Source organism: Scyliorhinus canicula, chromosome 12 (genome assembly GCF_902713615.1).
Source record: "Scyliorhinus canicula chromosome 12, sScyCan1.1, whole genome shotgun sequence".
NCBI classification, from domain to species: Eukaryota; Metazoa; Chordata; class Chondrichthyes; order Carcharhiniformes; family Scyliorhinidae; genus Scyliorhinus; species Scyliorhinus canicula.
In genome coordinates, this window is record NC_052157.1 from 124867763 (window position 1) to 124884901 (window position 17139).

General features: G+C 43.3%; 1 protein-coding gene across 1 annotated transcript in view; it reads left to right on the top strand.

Moving 5' to 3' along the window:
* Positions 1–17139, top strand: part of tyw1 (tRNA-yW synthesizing protein 1 homolog (S. cerevisiae)) — a 154524-nt gene that overhangs the window by 136300 nt on the left and 1085 nt on the right. The window lies entirely within an intron of this gene.

The following is a 17139-nucleotide window of genomic DNA, read 5'->3' on the forward strand; positions in this document are numbered from 1 at the left end:
ATGTCAGGATGAGAAAATAAGGTTCAGTTGGGTCGCTTGTGGGTTAGAAGGTAGCAAGAATGAGCTACAAAATGGGCTTAGGAGAGCTAGAAGGGGGCATGAGAAGTCCATGGTGGGTCGGATCAAGGAAAACCCCAAGGCTTTTTACTCTTATGTGAGAAATAAAAGAATGACTAGGGTGAGGTTAGGGCCGGTCAAGGACAGTAGTGAGAACTTGTGCATGGAGTCAGAAGAGATAGGAGAGGCTTTGAATGAATACTTTTCTTCAGTGTTCACCAAGGAGAGGGGCCATGTTTTTGAGGATGAGAATGTGATACCGGGGGGTAGGCTGGAGGAGGTAGATGCTCTGAGGAAGGATGTATTAGCAATTTTGAAAAACCTTAGGGTCGACAAGTCCCCTGGAGTATATCCTAGGATTCTTTGGGAGGCAAGGGATGAGATTGCCGAGCCTTTAGCTTTGATCTTTGGGTCCTCATTGTCCACGGGAATAGTGCCAGAGGACTGAAGAGTGGCGAATGTTGTTCCTCTGTTCAAGAAAGGGAATAGGAATGACCCTGGTAATTATAGGCCGGTTAATCTTATTTCGGTGGTCGGTAAGTTAATGGAAAAGGTCCTGAAGGATAGGATTTATGACCATTTGGAAAGATGCAGCTTAATCTGAGATAGTCAACATGGATTTGTGAAGGGTAAGTCTTGCCTCACAAACTTGATTGAATTCTTTGAGGAGGTTACGAGGTGTGTAGATGAAGGTAGAGCAGTTGATGTCGTATACATGGATTTTAGTAAGGCGTTTGATAAGGTTCCCCATGGTCGGCTCATGATGAAAGTAAGGAGGTGTGGGATAGAGGGAAAATGGGCCAATTGGATAAGTAACTGGCTATCACATAGAAGACAGAGAGTGGTGGTTAATGGAAAATTTTCAGGCTGGAGACCAGTTACCAGCGGTGTACCACAGGGATCAGTGCTGGGTCCTCTGCTATTTGTGATTTTTATCAATGACTTGGAGGAGGGGGCTGAAGGGTGGGTCAGTAAATTTGCTGATGACATCAAGATTCTTGGAATAGTGGATGAGGTGGAGGGCTGTCATAGGCTGCACAGAGTCACTGATAGGGTGCAGAGCTGGGCTGAAAAATGGCAAATGGAGTTTAACCCTGATAAGTGCAAGGTGGAATGTGGAGGAACAGAGAGATCTTGGGGTTCATGTCCATATATCTCTGAAGGTTGCCACTCAAGTGGATTGAGCCGTGAAGAAGGCTTATAGTGTGTTAGTGTTTATTAACAGGGGGCTTCAGTTTAAGAGCCGTGGGTTATGCTGCAACTATACATGACCCTGGTGAGACCACATTTGGAGTATAGTGTGCAGTTCTGGTCACCTCGTTATAGGAAGGATGTGGAAGCATTGGAAAGGGTGCAAAGGAGATTTAACAGGATGTTGTCTGGTTTGCAGGATAGGTCTTATGAGGAAAGGTTGAGGGAGCTAGGGCTTTTCTCTTTGGAGCGGAGGAGGATGAGAGACGACTTAATAGAGGTTTATAAGATGATGAGGGGGATAGATAGAGTGGACATTCAGAGGCTATTTCCTTGGGTGGATGTAGCTGTTACAAGGGGGCATAACTATAAGATTCAGGGTGGGAGATATAGGAGGGATATCTGAGGTGGGTTCTTTACTCAGAGAGTGGTTAGGGTGTGGAATGGACTGCCTGCTGTGATAGTGGAGTCGGACACTTTAGGAACTTTCAAGCGGTTATTGGATAGGCACATGGAGCACACCAGAATGACAGGAAGTGGGATAGCTTGATCTTGGTTTCGATCAAGGCTCGGCACAACATCGAGGGCTGAAGGGCCTGTTCTGTGCTGTACTGTTCTATGTTCTATGAATCTAAATATTTCATAATTGTAAAGTGAATGTAAAAAGAAACGATTGTGAGGCAGTAAGCTGATTAACATCAGCATTTCCATCAGCCATCATCTTGTTGGATGGTGGAGAAGGCTTGTGGTGCATAATGAACTGCTTCTAGTTCTTAAGTTCTTTATTATCAATGTTTCTATGTACAAATACATTAAGAAATTATATTCTTAAATGGTAATTTAGTTAGTTAATATATATTAATGGCTATCAAAAACATATTTGCCAGTGCTGAGCATAATAACCATTTGTGATCTAAATTCTGGAGGGATGAATCTGATATAATTGGGCAGGAAATGGAACAAAATAATTTTCTTCTAAGCCCTACCACTGAATGATAGGTTCATTTTAAATGCAGAATTTGTTAACAGAGTATTGGCTTTTTTTTTGTAAACTTTTTACAACTGCAGGGAAATCCATTGGAAGTCCATCGCATAATTCTCCAATTATCCCATTTATTTTCTTTTGATTTTTTTTTGTCCACTTTAGAAATAGGTAACTTTTTATTCATGCGTGCTGCCCATTGTTTATTTGTGCATCTGATGGTGAGAATCACCAATCTCACTGAACTTGTAAATATTGTGCCTGTGGTATCTTGCCTCAATAACTAATGTGTTTATAATATTTTCACTCAACATTCAGGCTCTCAATTAGTCCACTTTTTAATTACAGAAAAAGCTGTGCCACACCCATAAACAGATTCAACGGATTGAATCGTAGTCATAGTATATAGAATAAAAAAAGGTAAAGTTGCCATAGTCCCAGGTGACGATAGGCTGCTTTCCCCTTTGAGGGGGAGAGCTGACTGGTAGTGATTTAACCTGAGGATCACCACACCTCAAGCAGGGGGCAAGGTTGAGAAGGTGGGGTCTTTATGAATAACCTTAGCTGGTACGGGAATTGAACCCACACAGGTTGGCCTTGCTCCGCTTCACGAACCAGCTGTCCAGTCAACTGAGCTATTGTTACGTATTTTTCTGTTCCATTTCCTAAGGGCCTTTAATTTTAGTGTCCTTATCTGTAATATATACTGCAGCAATGCTGGATAACAACTCTACAACACTACAAAATATGTGCTCTCATTCTTCATAACCTAGAAGGAGATAAATAGGATTTACAACACCGAAGGAAGTGATCAGGCTTGCGGTAAGGCTATTATATTTAAACAAAGGATGAACAGGCTAGTCTCAATTTTCCAACAATTTAAAGCAACAGATTTTGTTCAGATGCTAATAGAAATTTCTGCATACAGTTTTCAGAGCGTGGCTCAATCATAATTTGCATAGTTCCAGGTGCACATTTGAATGTGTGCGAGAAGGTAGGAGTGGATAACTGCATATATGCAAAATTTAATTTGAGGACAATTAAAGGCAGAGAGGGACTGTCAGAATAGATGACAAGAATCTTGAAAGCCTTTTGAAAGGCTTAAAAAGGATCTAAATCCATTACCCAAACTTAAGGGACAGAGAAATGACGACGAGCAAAAATGAAGGATAAGGAAGTCCAGGAGTGCAGTTAAGCTGTGTACCCAGTTTAGTCATTTCTGAGGTGAATATGCTTGCAAATGGGATCTTCAGCTAGCATAAGTTTAGTTAAGAGGAGTCAAATTTGCCGACTTGAATAGTTTTTTGAAGAAATTAATGGTTCGATAGATAAAGACAATGCAGTGGATATATATAAATTTTCAGAAGCCATTCAACAGGGTTTCATATGGGTGGCTTTTTACAAATGATCAGGTATCATGTGTAAGTTATTGAAAGGGCGGTGTTGGGGTTGTAGCAATGCCACTGGACTGGTAACCCAGCGACCCAGGCTAAAAGAAAATTACTGCGGATGCTGGAATCTAAAACAAAATCAGAAAATGCCAGAACGTCTCAGCAGGTCTGACAGCATCCGTGGAGAGAGAACATTTCGAGTCTGGGTGCCGCTTCGTCAGAGCTGACAAAGGGTCATCCAGACTCGAAAGGTTAACTCTGTTCTCTCTCCACAGATGCTGTCAGACCTGCTAAGATTTTCCAGCATTTTCTGTTTTTGTTTCAGTGACCTAGGCCAATGCTCTAGGGGCGTGAGTTCATATCCCACTACAGGAGCTGGTGGAATTTAAATTCAATTAATAAATATGGAATTTAAAGCTAGTCTCAATAACAGTCACCGTGATACCTCTCATCATTTTCGTAAAAACCCATCTGGTCCTTTAGGGAAGGAAATCAATCATCTCTCCCTGGTCTGGCCTACATGTGACTCCAGACCCACAGCAATGTGGTTGATTCTCTGAAATGACCAAAAAAGTCACTCGGTTCAAGGACAATCAGGGATGGGCAACAAATGTGGCCTTGCCAACGATGTCCACATCCCATTAAAGATAAATCATTCTTAAGCTTCTGCAGTGCAGTGTCATTAGTTCAGTTTGTATCTGACTAACAAATGCCTTTTTAAACTCATAAAGCTGTTTAAAAATCTCCTGGAGGGTGCAGTGCTGGTAGGAGGCACAGCAGACCTGACAGCAAAGGGTTAAAGGAGAGTATTGGGCCGCTTTGGGGTGGAAGGGAGTCAGAGGATTGTGGAATAGGATGACAGGAGAGCAGTTGTGCTCATCCTGTTGCATAAAACGTGCCAAAATAAGTTGTTTTCTGCTTGTTTTCGAGCTGTTTTCTGTGATTCATCTAAGGGGCATCAGCCCAGGCTGTTCCCCATTCTCTGTAGAGGGAAGATTTAACACTCATCGGGCCCCAGAGTCAACTGTACCAAAAAGCCATTAGGGTCCTAACAATGTCTTACTTTTTAAAATTACATTGAAATATGAGGTTCCTTCCTGTTAATGGTGGGAGTGTTTATTGCCCAGACTAAAAGCCTGCTGGAAAATGGCAGGATATGGGATGTTAGCTGGATGTCTACTGTTATTTTTGCTTTCCAATCTTCTCTCTTCTCTCCCTCTCTCCCCCTCCTCCCCTCTCTTCTCTCTCTCTCTCTCTCTCTCCTCTCTTCTCCCCCCCCCCCCCCCCCCCCGCCCAATGAATCCTCTTCAATATGAGGAGAAACAAGATGTAACAGAGGCATTCAGAATTATGAGAAAATATATGATGACAAGTTGGGGAAAACTATTTCAACTTAACAGCGAGTCAGCAACTAGATGGCATAAATGTAAGATGTTGAACAAATTAAGCAATGCAGCATTGTTTGTATCATTGGACATTGGGACTCGTTCTCGTTTTTGGCATCTAACACCATTAGCCAAATTCTTGGTAAAATTGCTTTCTTTGTTCCAGTCCAGTACCTTAACCCTAATCTCATAAAGCACACTATTCTGTGTAATTCCTAATTCATATAAAGTTATAAAAAGCACATTAAGCTTGTTTTTTTAAATTGACCAATTTTGTGTACTCTGCATGTTGCATTTTCTTTGCTGTATCGCATGGTGAAAAAAAGCACTGAACTCAAACTGGCAGATTTTCCACAATTTTCCCCTAAATTTGAGTTTGAATATGTGATGAGACGTTAGCATGTATCAGATTTGTGAATTCATGACATGCATTGAAAGTGGCTGCCTACAATCTAGAAATACCAAATATACATGCATTTCAATACATTCCTTCACAGTAACACTTCTAATCAGTTTAATGCTGCATTTCATAATGTTTATGAATAATGATCTTATTTATTATGACTGGTTTCTGCATCATTTGATTTCTGTGCTTAAATTATATTATTAGAGAGTACTGTACTGCAGAAATCAATCTTCTATTTAATCTGAGACAGTACCACAATGAAAAATGATGAATATAAATTGAGACCAATACCCCACAAAGCCAAGATAGGTTGTAGACTTAAATGTTTGCAAGAAATAATATTAATGGTCGGTACTCTGGATTCTCGTGCACTGTCCTGCATAGTCCATAGCAATGACGTCAATGCAGCAATATCAGATCTTCATATTGACAGCTTTGTGAGTTTTCTGCAAGTAATTGCCCTTCAGTTCAGGGCCAGATTGTTTTATATGTTCAGATTTGGAGTCAAAGAAGCAGTGAGAAAAATGAGTATAAAAGTAAGGAAATCAGGTACCACTCTTATCGATCTGTTTCCTTTGTGCCAGAATTTGGTTGCACGTTAAAGGTGGCACAGAATTGAGGAAATATTGCCAGAGCTTGTTCCATTCAATTGTCCCTTCTGCTATTGTAAATGTATTTGAAACTAGACTGATTGATGTCTCCTCTCTTTTGTGCTGTCTGATTTCAGGATTTTGCTTTGGCCATTTGTTCAGATCATCTTGGAAAATGTTACTTTTTAGTTTTGAGTTTGAAGCATTGTCTATACAACCCAGGTTGGAAAAGGAAGTGCTGAAAAGGCAGAGGAAGCTCTGATGAATGAATGTCAGCTGAGGGAGATTAAATGAGAGCAGGTTACTCTGCCCTTGAACAAAGTAGCAAGGAGGAGTTTCAGCGTATGAATTCTCTTGGTCAGCAGGAAGCCAAAGAAGCATTTGCGGGGCTGCAAGGGGATGAAGGCATTACCCAAGACACGGGGTGTGCCGTGAGTCAGCTACCTGCAAATGACAGTGCACCAGTGCTGTAGGAGAGCATGCTTGCCCAGGCAGTTGGACTGAGACAGTTGCACAATGACCTGAGGCTTTGCAGTAGCCATGGCAATTCTTTACCCGCAGCTGTTAAGGCTACTGACCTGGATTTTACGCTTCAGAGTTGTTTCCTGGATCAGCGTGGACTTGGATGGCAGCTCATCATGCCCATCAGGCAGGTCAAAGATGCCCTATTCTGGAGGTTGGAGGACTATATCCATTTTGATGTAGATGAGCTGGAGTCGGTACAGAAGCCATTGGGATTTGCCTCTATCAAAGGATTCCCTCATGTCCGGGGCCTTATCGACTATACTCATGTAGCTATTAAAGCACCAATCAGATCAGTTAGCTAGATTCCTGAACAGAAAAGGCTTCCACTCCCTGATCTCCAGCTGGTCTGTGACTGCAAGAAGAGGAAATTGCAGGTTTCTGGCCAGTTACCAAGCAGATGTCATGATTCCTTCATCTTGCAAGAGTTTAAGATGCCGGAGCACTTTAGGCCAGCATCCAGACTTCATGGGTGGCCTCTCAGAGATAAGGGTTATCCGCTGCAGAGGTGGTTCAGATACCTGTCCAGTACCCAGTCACAGTAGGAGAGATGCGACAATGAGAGTCATCTAACATGAACCCTCATTGAACAGACCATTGACATCTTGAAGATGTGCTTCAGATGCCTTGATGGGTCGGGTTTTGCCCACAAATATCAGCCAGCCAAAGGTGGCATGGTGCCACAGTGGTTAGTACTGCTGCCTCTCAGTGCCAGGGACCTGGGTTCAATTCCGACCTTGGGTAACTGTGTGGAGTTCTCCTCTTGTCTGCGTGGGTTTCCTTTGGGTGCTCCAGTTTCCTCCTACAGTCGAAAGACATGCAGGTTAGATGGATTGGTCATGCTAAAATTGCCCCTTCGTATACAAAAGATGTGCAGGTTAGGTAGGGTTACGGGGATTGGGCAGTGGAGTGGGTGGACACAGAGTGCTCTTTCAGAGGGTTGGTGCATACTTGATGAGATGAATGGCCACCTGCAATGCCAAGATTCTATGTATCTTGTACTGTGGTGGTTTGCTGCGTGCTAAACAGCATATCTATAAAAAGAGGCCTGGAACTCGATGAAGGGGAGACCTGGAATGCCACTCTTCCCTGAAGGAGGACAGAGAGGAGGAAGTGGAGGATGATGAGGGTGATGCAGAGAAGTTGGCAGGCCCAGGCTTTGGAGGGAGGCTGTGACAGGCATCACGGAAGTTGGCAGACTGGCGTGGCCAGAATGGCCATATTGATTCAGCAGTGTGTTGCCTGAGCACCTCCCAGCTTTATGACCAATAACTTGGGAACCTAACTTCCATCGGAAGGTAAATTATTCAAGCATACACATCCAAAGAATCCTATCGCCACCCAAAAACATTGAGAATGAGGTCTCTATCGCCTACATTGTCCCACGTCACAGACCGTGGCATCCACACCAGATCCAAGCACCACCTACGCCCATCTCACAAGCCCTGAAGGTGCATTTCACTTTTGACATCAAGGGTTAATAACATATGAGTCTGATCAATAACATAAGCAACTCCTATTATTAAAGGAGAAACAGGGCAGCACGGTGGCGCAGTGGTTAGCACTGCTGCCTCAAGGCGTCGAAGTCCCAGGTTTGATCCCGGCTCTAGGTCACTATCCGTGTGGAGTTTGCACATTTTCCCCTTCTTTGCATGGGTTTCGCCCCCACAACCCAAAGATGTGCAGGGTAGGTGGATTGGCCATGCTAAATTGCCCCTTAATTGGAAAAATTGAATTGGGTACTCTAAATTTACAAAAAAAAATTAAAGGAGAAAGAAATGATCAATTTAGGAAATCTCTGAAGTTTTGGTGACCAGCATGGCACTTTTCTTGCCCTGTTCTACGGGTACTCTGCTTATGTCTAAAGTGGAGATGGAGGCAGCCTGCTCCATCGTGTCTACTTGCAGCTAAGATGCCTGTGGCTTCTGTTCTGTTCTTGAAAGTGCTCGTGGGAACTCCTCCTCTGGCTGATGGCCCACATCATTGCAAGGGTAATCTCTGTCACAGGGCCTTGTGGCATAGACGATTCCTGAGTTCGAAGGGCAGAGGAGGTGATAGCCCACTCCTCAGCCTCTTTGGCTTGGCTGTTTCACAGTGCTGCTGCATGAGACCACCTGCTAGGACGCAGCTGTCATCCACTCCAAGCAACTCTGGCCCATCAGAGGCACTAAGAGAATCTCACTCTTCTCGTGCATATCAGTGTGCTGCCCCTGCACCCGTCAGAGTGGTGCTGTAACTGGCTTTTCAAGAGGTTGGCCACTCTTTCCATGGTCTGCCCATACCTCCGGGATCTCTCAATGTTCAAAACCTTCACTGCCTCTGATGTTCTAGAAAAACCTTCCTTGTTTGTGATAACAAGACCCAGGTTCTTTGCCCAGCGAAGCATGGCTGAATTTGCTCTCCATCCTCTGCAGGTAACTGGCCACAGCTGCCTCTGCCTCAGTCTCCTTCTCCTGCTCACTTGGGCTGCAGCTCACTCTGTGCTCCCCATTCTAATCTTGATTGAGGCCCAACTGAAGGGAGTGTGTTTGCAGTATTGGATCGTGCAGAGCTTTGATGTGATGGTGCTGACTCTGTGACATCTCCCCCCACTGAAGAGACCTGCGACAACTGTGCTGGAAGAGTCTGCTTCCCCTCCACCATACCCCCTGTGGGAAATGCAGGAACGTTATGGTGAAAGCTCGAGTGACAGCAGTCGAAGAACTATAGCTCAGGAGTTTCCTCCATTCCCTTCACTTGAAGATAGAGCAATCAAATGACCCTGCTTTTCATGGCCATGTTGGCAGCCTCACAATGTCCAGCAGTGCCGTCTCCATCTGTGTCAAATTGTGCTGGTCTGCCACAGAGCCAACTGGACAAAATTGTTGTGTGCTCTTTTCCTGCAGGATAAGGCTAACTTTATGTAGGAAAGCCCAGTCTCCTTCACCTATTATGGCATACCCTTGACGAGTGCTGTTGTACTCTTCAGTGAGTCCCCTTTCTCAATTGCACCCCATGTGTGAGCATGACTGACCTCTCACTGATACAACTGACCACTTGCTTTGACATGATTAGAGAGAGCTATAAGCTATAGGCACTCAGTATGCTCAGCTCGTGTTCATGCTGCTGAGTACAGATTTAGAGACCTGTCATCTGGGTGCCAATTGCCTTTGCAGATCTTATCAGGTAATGTCACTAAAATTTTCTGACAGCGGACGCTCAATGTTCTGGTCACTCCTCTGCTGGCCTCCCGTGCCCCTCCATCAAGGCCCTTTGTGTTATCTCTTGGGCAGATTTATTCTACCGGCTACTGAAAAAAATATCTCGCCCGTATCAGCAACGGCGTTGGATAATGCCTTGACCGGCATTTGAGAACCTTGAGCCGCCTGCCCAGATAAGTGTGAGGTCATGCATTTGGTTGGAAAAATGAGAAGGCAACTTATTTTCTAAATAGGGAGAGACTTCCGGGTGCTCCATTGCAGAGAGATCTAGGGGTCCACGTTTACAAAAAACTTGCATGCAGGTGTTGTGGGAGTGTCCCTTTAAGAAATGCTTTTGTCTTATCTCATGGCTTCAGTGATGTCATTGTGTGGGTGGAGCTGGGCTGTGGCTCTGTGAGGTTTTACTTTCGCTTTGAGTTTGGACTGGTTTTGAACTGCACATGTTGAAAGAAGTGTTTCTCTATCCAGACTACTTGGTAATTTAAGAGATAATTACTTTCTGGAAGGAATTCAAACCTGCTGTTTGAAAAGGGGGACAAAGTATCACCAACTAACAGAGTACCAGTAAGAATCTGTGTGCTGGGCCACACCTTTGAAAAGGAGTTTCTGGTTTTACTTGGATTTTGTTAATGAATTGGAACAGTTAAGGGGGGATTCATTAAGGGCTGTACATAGATTACTGTAGCTGTGTGGGATCTTTATGTTTGTAGTTGATAAAAATTCTTACTGTGTGTGTTTATACAAATGCTAACTAAATTCATAGAATAAAGCTTGTTCTTTTGATTAAAAGCACCTAAGAACTCTTGAATAACACCGGAACGGCAGGCTCTTGTGCTCATCGTAACCAAAATCAATAAAGAGTTATAGGTCAGGTGAACTCCATAATATACTTTGGTGTTTTTAAAATCCTGGCCCATAACACAGGTACAGCAGAAAATAAAGAAAGTGAATGGAATGTTGGCATTTATAGCTAAAAGAATAGAGGATGAAGGTAAGGAAGTGTTGTTGCAACTATGCAAGACATTGGTGAGACCACACCTTGAGTATTGCGCACGGTTTTGGTCTTGTTGTTTGAGGAAAGATGTGGGTATGGAGGCTGTTCAGAGGATGTTCACGAGGTTGATTCCAGAGATGAGGGGTTTTTTGTATGAAGAGAGATTGAACAGTTTAGGCTTTTACGCTCTAGAATTTATGAGAATGTGGGGAGATCAAATTGAGGTGTACAAGATGATAGAAGGTGTGGGTAAAGAAGACGTGGTACGGTTGCTTCCTCTTGTGGGGCATCCTAGAACAGAAGGTCATAGCTCAGGATAAGAGGGAGCAAATTTAAAACTGAGTTGAGGAGATACTACTTCTCCCAGAGGATTGTGAATCTGGAATTTGCTATCCCAGAGTGCAGTGGATGCTAGAACAGTGAGAAAATTTAAGGAGGAGTTAGAATTTTAAAAAATTGGTAATGGGTTGAAGCGTTATGGAGAACGGGCAGGACAGTGGCGTTAAGGCCAGGATGAGATCAGCCATGATCGAGTGATGGAGCAGACTCATTAAGCCAAATGCTGCTCTTCTTTCTTAAGAACTTATGAACACTTGCTTTCTGTGAACCTTTTAGTGCTATCTCAGTAAATGCCAAGCCCATTCACAGCTTTTGCTCTTGCCTTTTCAAAAGGTCATCTGTTTCTAGAGCCTGCCTCCAGGTGGCGCCCGATGCCATTAATTGGGCACAGAACTAGTCCTCACCAGTCTAATTAGGGACTTGACGTTTTAAAGTTGCAACACTGAAAGCATCCGGGCGGCGGGTTCCCGATGCACATTGGGGATCCAGCCGCATATGTCTTCATATTTATAAGTCTTCTGTACAGAACCTTCCCAATTGCTTTGGAAAAGTAATCCACGTCCTTTAATTTATCAATGAACTCTGACACTTTCATCAGAAACTAGATTGTTTTTCTACAACTCCATGCCATATCCTTTTTTTTTGTTTTATAAATTTAAATATGCAATTCTTTTTCTCCAATTAAGAGGCAATTTAGCGTGGCGAATTCATCTACCCTGCACATCTTTCTGGGTTGTGGGGGTGAGACCAATACAGACACGGGGAGAATGTGCAAACTCCACACAGTGACCCAGGGCTGGGATTGAACCCAGGTTCTCGGCACCATGAGGCAGCAGTGCTAATCGCTGCACCACTGTGTCACCCCTAGCCATGCCAGCTATCCTTAATTAACTCATCTCCTTCGGGGTGAATTTCTTTTCAACATTCTTCTGGAAATTGACATCACTAGCAAGACCAGCATTTAGCTCATTCCTGGTTGTCATTGATGTGAGGGTGTTGGGCGTTCTTCTTGAAGTGCTTTAGTATATCTGATGTTGGTGCTGCAACAATTACTTTAGATGAACAGTTAATTATAAATTCCTGAGTCAACATTTATTTTTTGTATTTTTTGTAATTACATCTCCTACCTGTGGTCCTACCTGTGGAGATGCTGAAGCACCACTAATGGCAGGGGGTGTATATACAACATGTCACGTTTACATGTGCAGTTTCCATTTTAAGCATGTGTTTTAATGTAAATAGAGAATATGAGTATTGTTGAAAAGAGAGACAGAACGTATGACTTTCAAATTCTGTGGAGCCTAGTCCAATTTATCCTCCCCTTTAACATCATTTTGCCCGAAGAACCCCGCTCCACTTGATCTTGACTCATTGGGGCCAGCTTTGATCTTGCGCAATGGTGTAATGTAGGTGGATACGGATTCAGCTGCCTGCAGAGCATTTTTCACTCTATTTTCATTCATGTCAATATTCAATATTGCCCTTTTTACGCTATTACCTAAAGTCAAAGGCACCCCCTCCATGTGCTGTGTTGAAGTCATCAATTAATGAAAAAAACATGTTTTGAAGCTGAAGGAGTCTTGCTGCATTCAAGGAATTCAGATGATTTTGGAATCTCAACAGATGTTTGTATAGTCCATTTACAGCTGTGCCTTGAGGCTGAGAGAACGGTAATATTCAGTGCAGTTAACAAATTCCTTAATGGATAGTTGTAATGACGTTGACAATTATTTTTGATAGTCAGAAAGATTTAATTAAGCTGCATACCCCTCGTTGATTGCCTTTCTTCAAAGACAATAAAAATTAATTCCTCATTTAATGAGCTACTCCCATGATAAATGCTGATGGATGACATTTATTGAGGAGGAAAAAAGACATGAGAAAAGATATATCTGTTAGGGCTTATGATCTATAGCATATAAAACAATGCAAGATAAAATATGTAGTGTACCCAAAGTAGCAGTGGCAGTACTTGAAAGTATAAGCATTCACATTGGCTGGTGCATCTTGGCAAACAGAAAAGAAGACCAGCCGTTTTCCTGCTTCATTGATCTCATTCTGATCAGGCCTAATGGTACAGAATTCATAACATTTATTCTGAGATGCCAATGCAAAATAGAAGGATGACTGGACGCAAAATCCTTGATGAGATGGCACATACGTAACAAATGACATTCATATTAGTATGATTGTAACAGGTGAGCTCCCAGACAATAAGTCAAAGGAGCAAAACAAACAAAAGAATAAATTGCAATACAGCATGATATTCCCCACCTACTGGACTCTCCCTGATGATTCTGGCTGATCTGTATTTACGCTCTATTCAAAATAACTAAACATGTCTCCTGTATATTTGAAGGCAGGAAAATCTATGGACAGATCTCTTCCACAAATGAAAATGATTTGTCCCTATTGCATGTGGATCTACTTTTGTTGGCCAATTGTTAAGCATTAGCTTTTAATATTTGCTGACCACGAACACTAAAGTATGAAACTTATTGAAAAGAAATTCATCGTTAGCGAAGACATCTCGTTTATCTGATTAATAAGCGTAGGAAGTACATAAATCGCTGTGTCATCATTCAAACAATTCCACTCTCCAACCCTGGCATGTCTGCCATTTTAGATCATTATTATCCTTCAGCTTTAACAGTAAGTCCGGAACCATCAGGTTTCACAGTATTAGATTATTTCTATCTGTTCTCTGCATTTAACCTTCAATTTTGATCCTGATCTAATATTTCTCCAGTGTTGTTTTTAAAAAGTTAATCAATGCAGCTCAGTGGGAGCCTTCTTCACATGTTAGAAACTGGAATTTTTTCATATCTATTCTCATTTGAACTTTACTTATCTATGCATGTATCCTCTGGGTATGTTCTTGAAGATAAAGTCACCTTAAAGAATGCCTTTCAGCATTTCACTATCCTATCCCCTTTCCAGTGAAAACAAGTCCATATGAAAATCTCTCCGTAATTTAGAGTCCTCAGTCCTGTAACCATTTTTGGCAATCTTCTCCAGACCTGCTTTACTGCATTAGCGTCCTTTAATCAGTGGAAATTGTAAATCTGACTTGACTAACGCTCTACAGTGTTAAAGTACCTTGTTTTCAGTTATTCGGATATCTTTGAAATGCGTCTCATATTTTGCCAGCCTTTTTGATGATGGTTTCATATTGCCTGGATACTTTAGTATCCTGTAAGTTGTTATTCCATTCGTCATACTATTTGTTCGTGTGGGAGACGAAGATAAATTTCAATATTTTCAGTAAATGTTCCAAGCCTCTTCAGCCTCTCTTAATACCTCGCAGCCATCAGTTAGTTTTCCTTTGCTGCTCTCCTTCCAATGCATGGATCTTCTTGTAATAATACAGTACTCAGAATTATGTATAATATTCTAGGTGCAGCAGGACTTGCTCTGTGCAATCTTCACCACTTGCTGAGATTTTTGTTGTACTACCCAAGATTCCATTTACTCAACTGTTTATCCACACTGTGCTGATGTCTTCGGAACCCCCAAATCCCTTGCCTATGATGTGCCCTATAGAATAAATAGCATCTGAAACCATTTGAGATTACAGAGATAAGAGGGACCGGGCACGGGAGGGATTTGAAAATCGAGATGTTGCTTGACCAGGAGCCAATATAGGTCAGCAAGCATCGGGGTTATTGCAGAATGGAACTTCCAGAGGCAATAGAGTTTGGGTAACTTCAAATTTACAGAGGGTGGAATGTGGGGGAACCAGCCAGGAGTGCTTGAAATAGTCAAGATTAGAGGTAAGGGAACAAATGAGGGATTCAGCAGCAGATTGGGGGTACAGTTTGCTGGTTCGTGATGCAGAGCGACACCAACAACACAGGTTCAATTCCCGTACCGGCTAAGGTTATTCATGAACCTTGTCCCTCGCCTGAGGTGTGGTCATCCTCAGGTTAAATCAGCACCAATCAACTCTCCCCCTCAAAGTGAAAGCAGCCTATGGCCATCTAGGACTATGGCAACTTTTTTTTTAGCTGAGATGGGTGACGTCGGACAATTTTGTGTGGTGGAAATATATAGTCTTAGTGCTCAACATGGGATCAGATGCGACAGAGAGGTTTTGACCAGGCTGACTAAACCTCGCTGTTGCCAGGGAGAGGAATGGAGTTGGTAGCAAGGGAAAGGGGTTTGAACCAGGGACCAAAAACAATGGTTCTTCAGTCTTTGTAATACTTAACAGGAGAATATGTGCTTGGTAAACAACAATAGCATTAACAGCTGACCCTGAAGCACCCCGTTATTTACCATCCTCCATCCGGATCCAGCTCCGTATATAACAACCATTTGACTTCTCTCCTTCAAACAATTTTGTTCTATTTCAGAAGCACTCCAACTGTGCTGTGCCTAGGGCAGCACAGTAGCACAAGTGAATAGCACTGTGACTTCACAGCACCAGGGTCCCAGGTTCGATTCCCCGCTGGGTCACTGTGCGGAGTCTGCACGTTCTCCCCGTGTCTGCGTGGGTTTCCTCTGGGTGCTCCGGGTTCCTCCCACAGTCCAAAGACATGCAGGTTAGGTGGATTGACCATGATAAATTGCCCTTAGTGACCAAAAAAGGTTAGGAGGGGTTATTGGGTTATGGGGATGGGGCGGAAGTGAGGGCTTAAGTGGGTCGGTGCAGACTCGATGGGCCGAATGACCTCCTTCTGCACTGTAAGTTCTATGTTCTACCAACGTTATGGACCTAAATAAAGAACATTCACTGAGTTTCCGCTAATATTCTTTTTTAAAAAATAATTTTTATTAAGATTTTCACAAAATATAAACAACAAAACAATATTAACAAAACAACCATGGTAAAAACCCAAGAACAACAACCACCCAACTCCAAAAGCAACTACAAAAACAAAAAAAAAGCAAACAACAAAAAGGAAAGAGATAACACCTGCCACCTCCAACCGAACCAAACCCCCCCCCCCCCCCTGGTTGCTGCTGCTGCCGGCCTATTTCCCTACCATTCCGCCAGGAAGTCCAGGAAAGGCTGCCACCGCCTAAAGAACCCCTGTACTGATCCCCTCCGGGCAAATTTCACCTTCTCCAATTTGATGAACCCCGCCATGTCATTGATCCAGGCCTCCACGCATGGGGGCCTCGCATCCTTCCATTGAAGCAAGATCCTCCGCCGGGCTACTAGGGACGCAAAGGCCAGAACACCGGCCTCTTTCGCCTCCTGCAGTCCCGGCTCCACTGGAACCCCAAAAAATTGCGAGTCCCCAGCCTGGCCTGACCCTGGATCCCACCACCCTCGACACCGTCCTTGCTACCCCCTTCCAAAACTCCCCCAGCGCTGGGCATGCCCAAAACATATGGGCGTGGTTCGCTGGGCTCCCCGAGCACCTAGCACACCTGTCTTCACCCCCGAAAAACCTACTCATCCTCGTCCCAGTCTTGTGGGCCCTATGCAGCACCTTGAACTGTATGAGGCTAAGCCTCGCACAGGAAGAGGAGGAATTCACTCTCTCCAGGGCATCCGCCCACGTCCCCTCCTCAATCTCCTCACCCAGCTCCTCTTCCCATTTACCCTTCAGTTCCTCCACCGAGGTTCGCTAATATTCATTAGGCTTTTTGTTTTTCTCAAAGGCTAGTCAGGCATGATCATCTTCCCATAAAGGCATGCCGGTTCCCTTTTATAATTATATAATACCATATTTCCCCAGGTGATGGTATATTCATTCTTTCCAAATGACCTCTAGTACTTTTCCTGCAATGGATGTTAGGTTTATCAGCCCGTAATTTCTTGTTCTCTTTGAGCCCTGCTTTACAGGTTAGTGTCCCATTTTGTTTTCACCTGTCCTCGGGCACATCTCTTTACTCAAGTTTCTTTAGCTACTTCATTCAGCTCTCATGCACTCTACTCCAGAGACTTGAGCAGTTTAGACAGAGGTTCCTAAACAATTGATCATTGGTGATCTGACACTGTTACGGAGATATGCTTATGTCACATAATGATTTTAATCCATTGGCTGGAAACATGAATTGAACTTTTAAAAACAGAATTTTTAAAACACTGACCAAAGGGTGACTTGAGATCATAGCCAAAAATGGATGC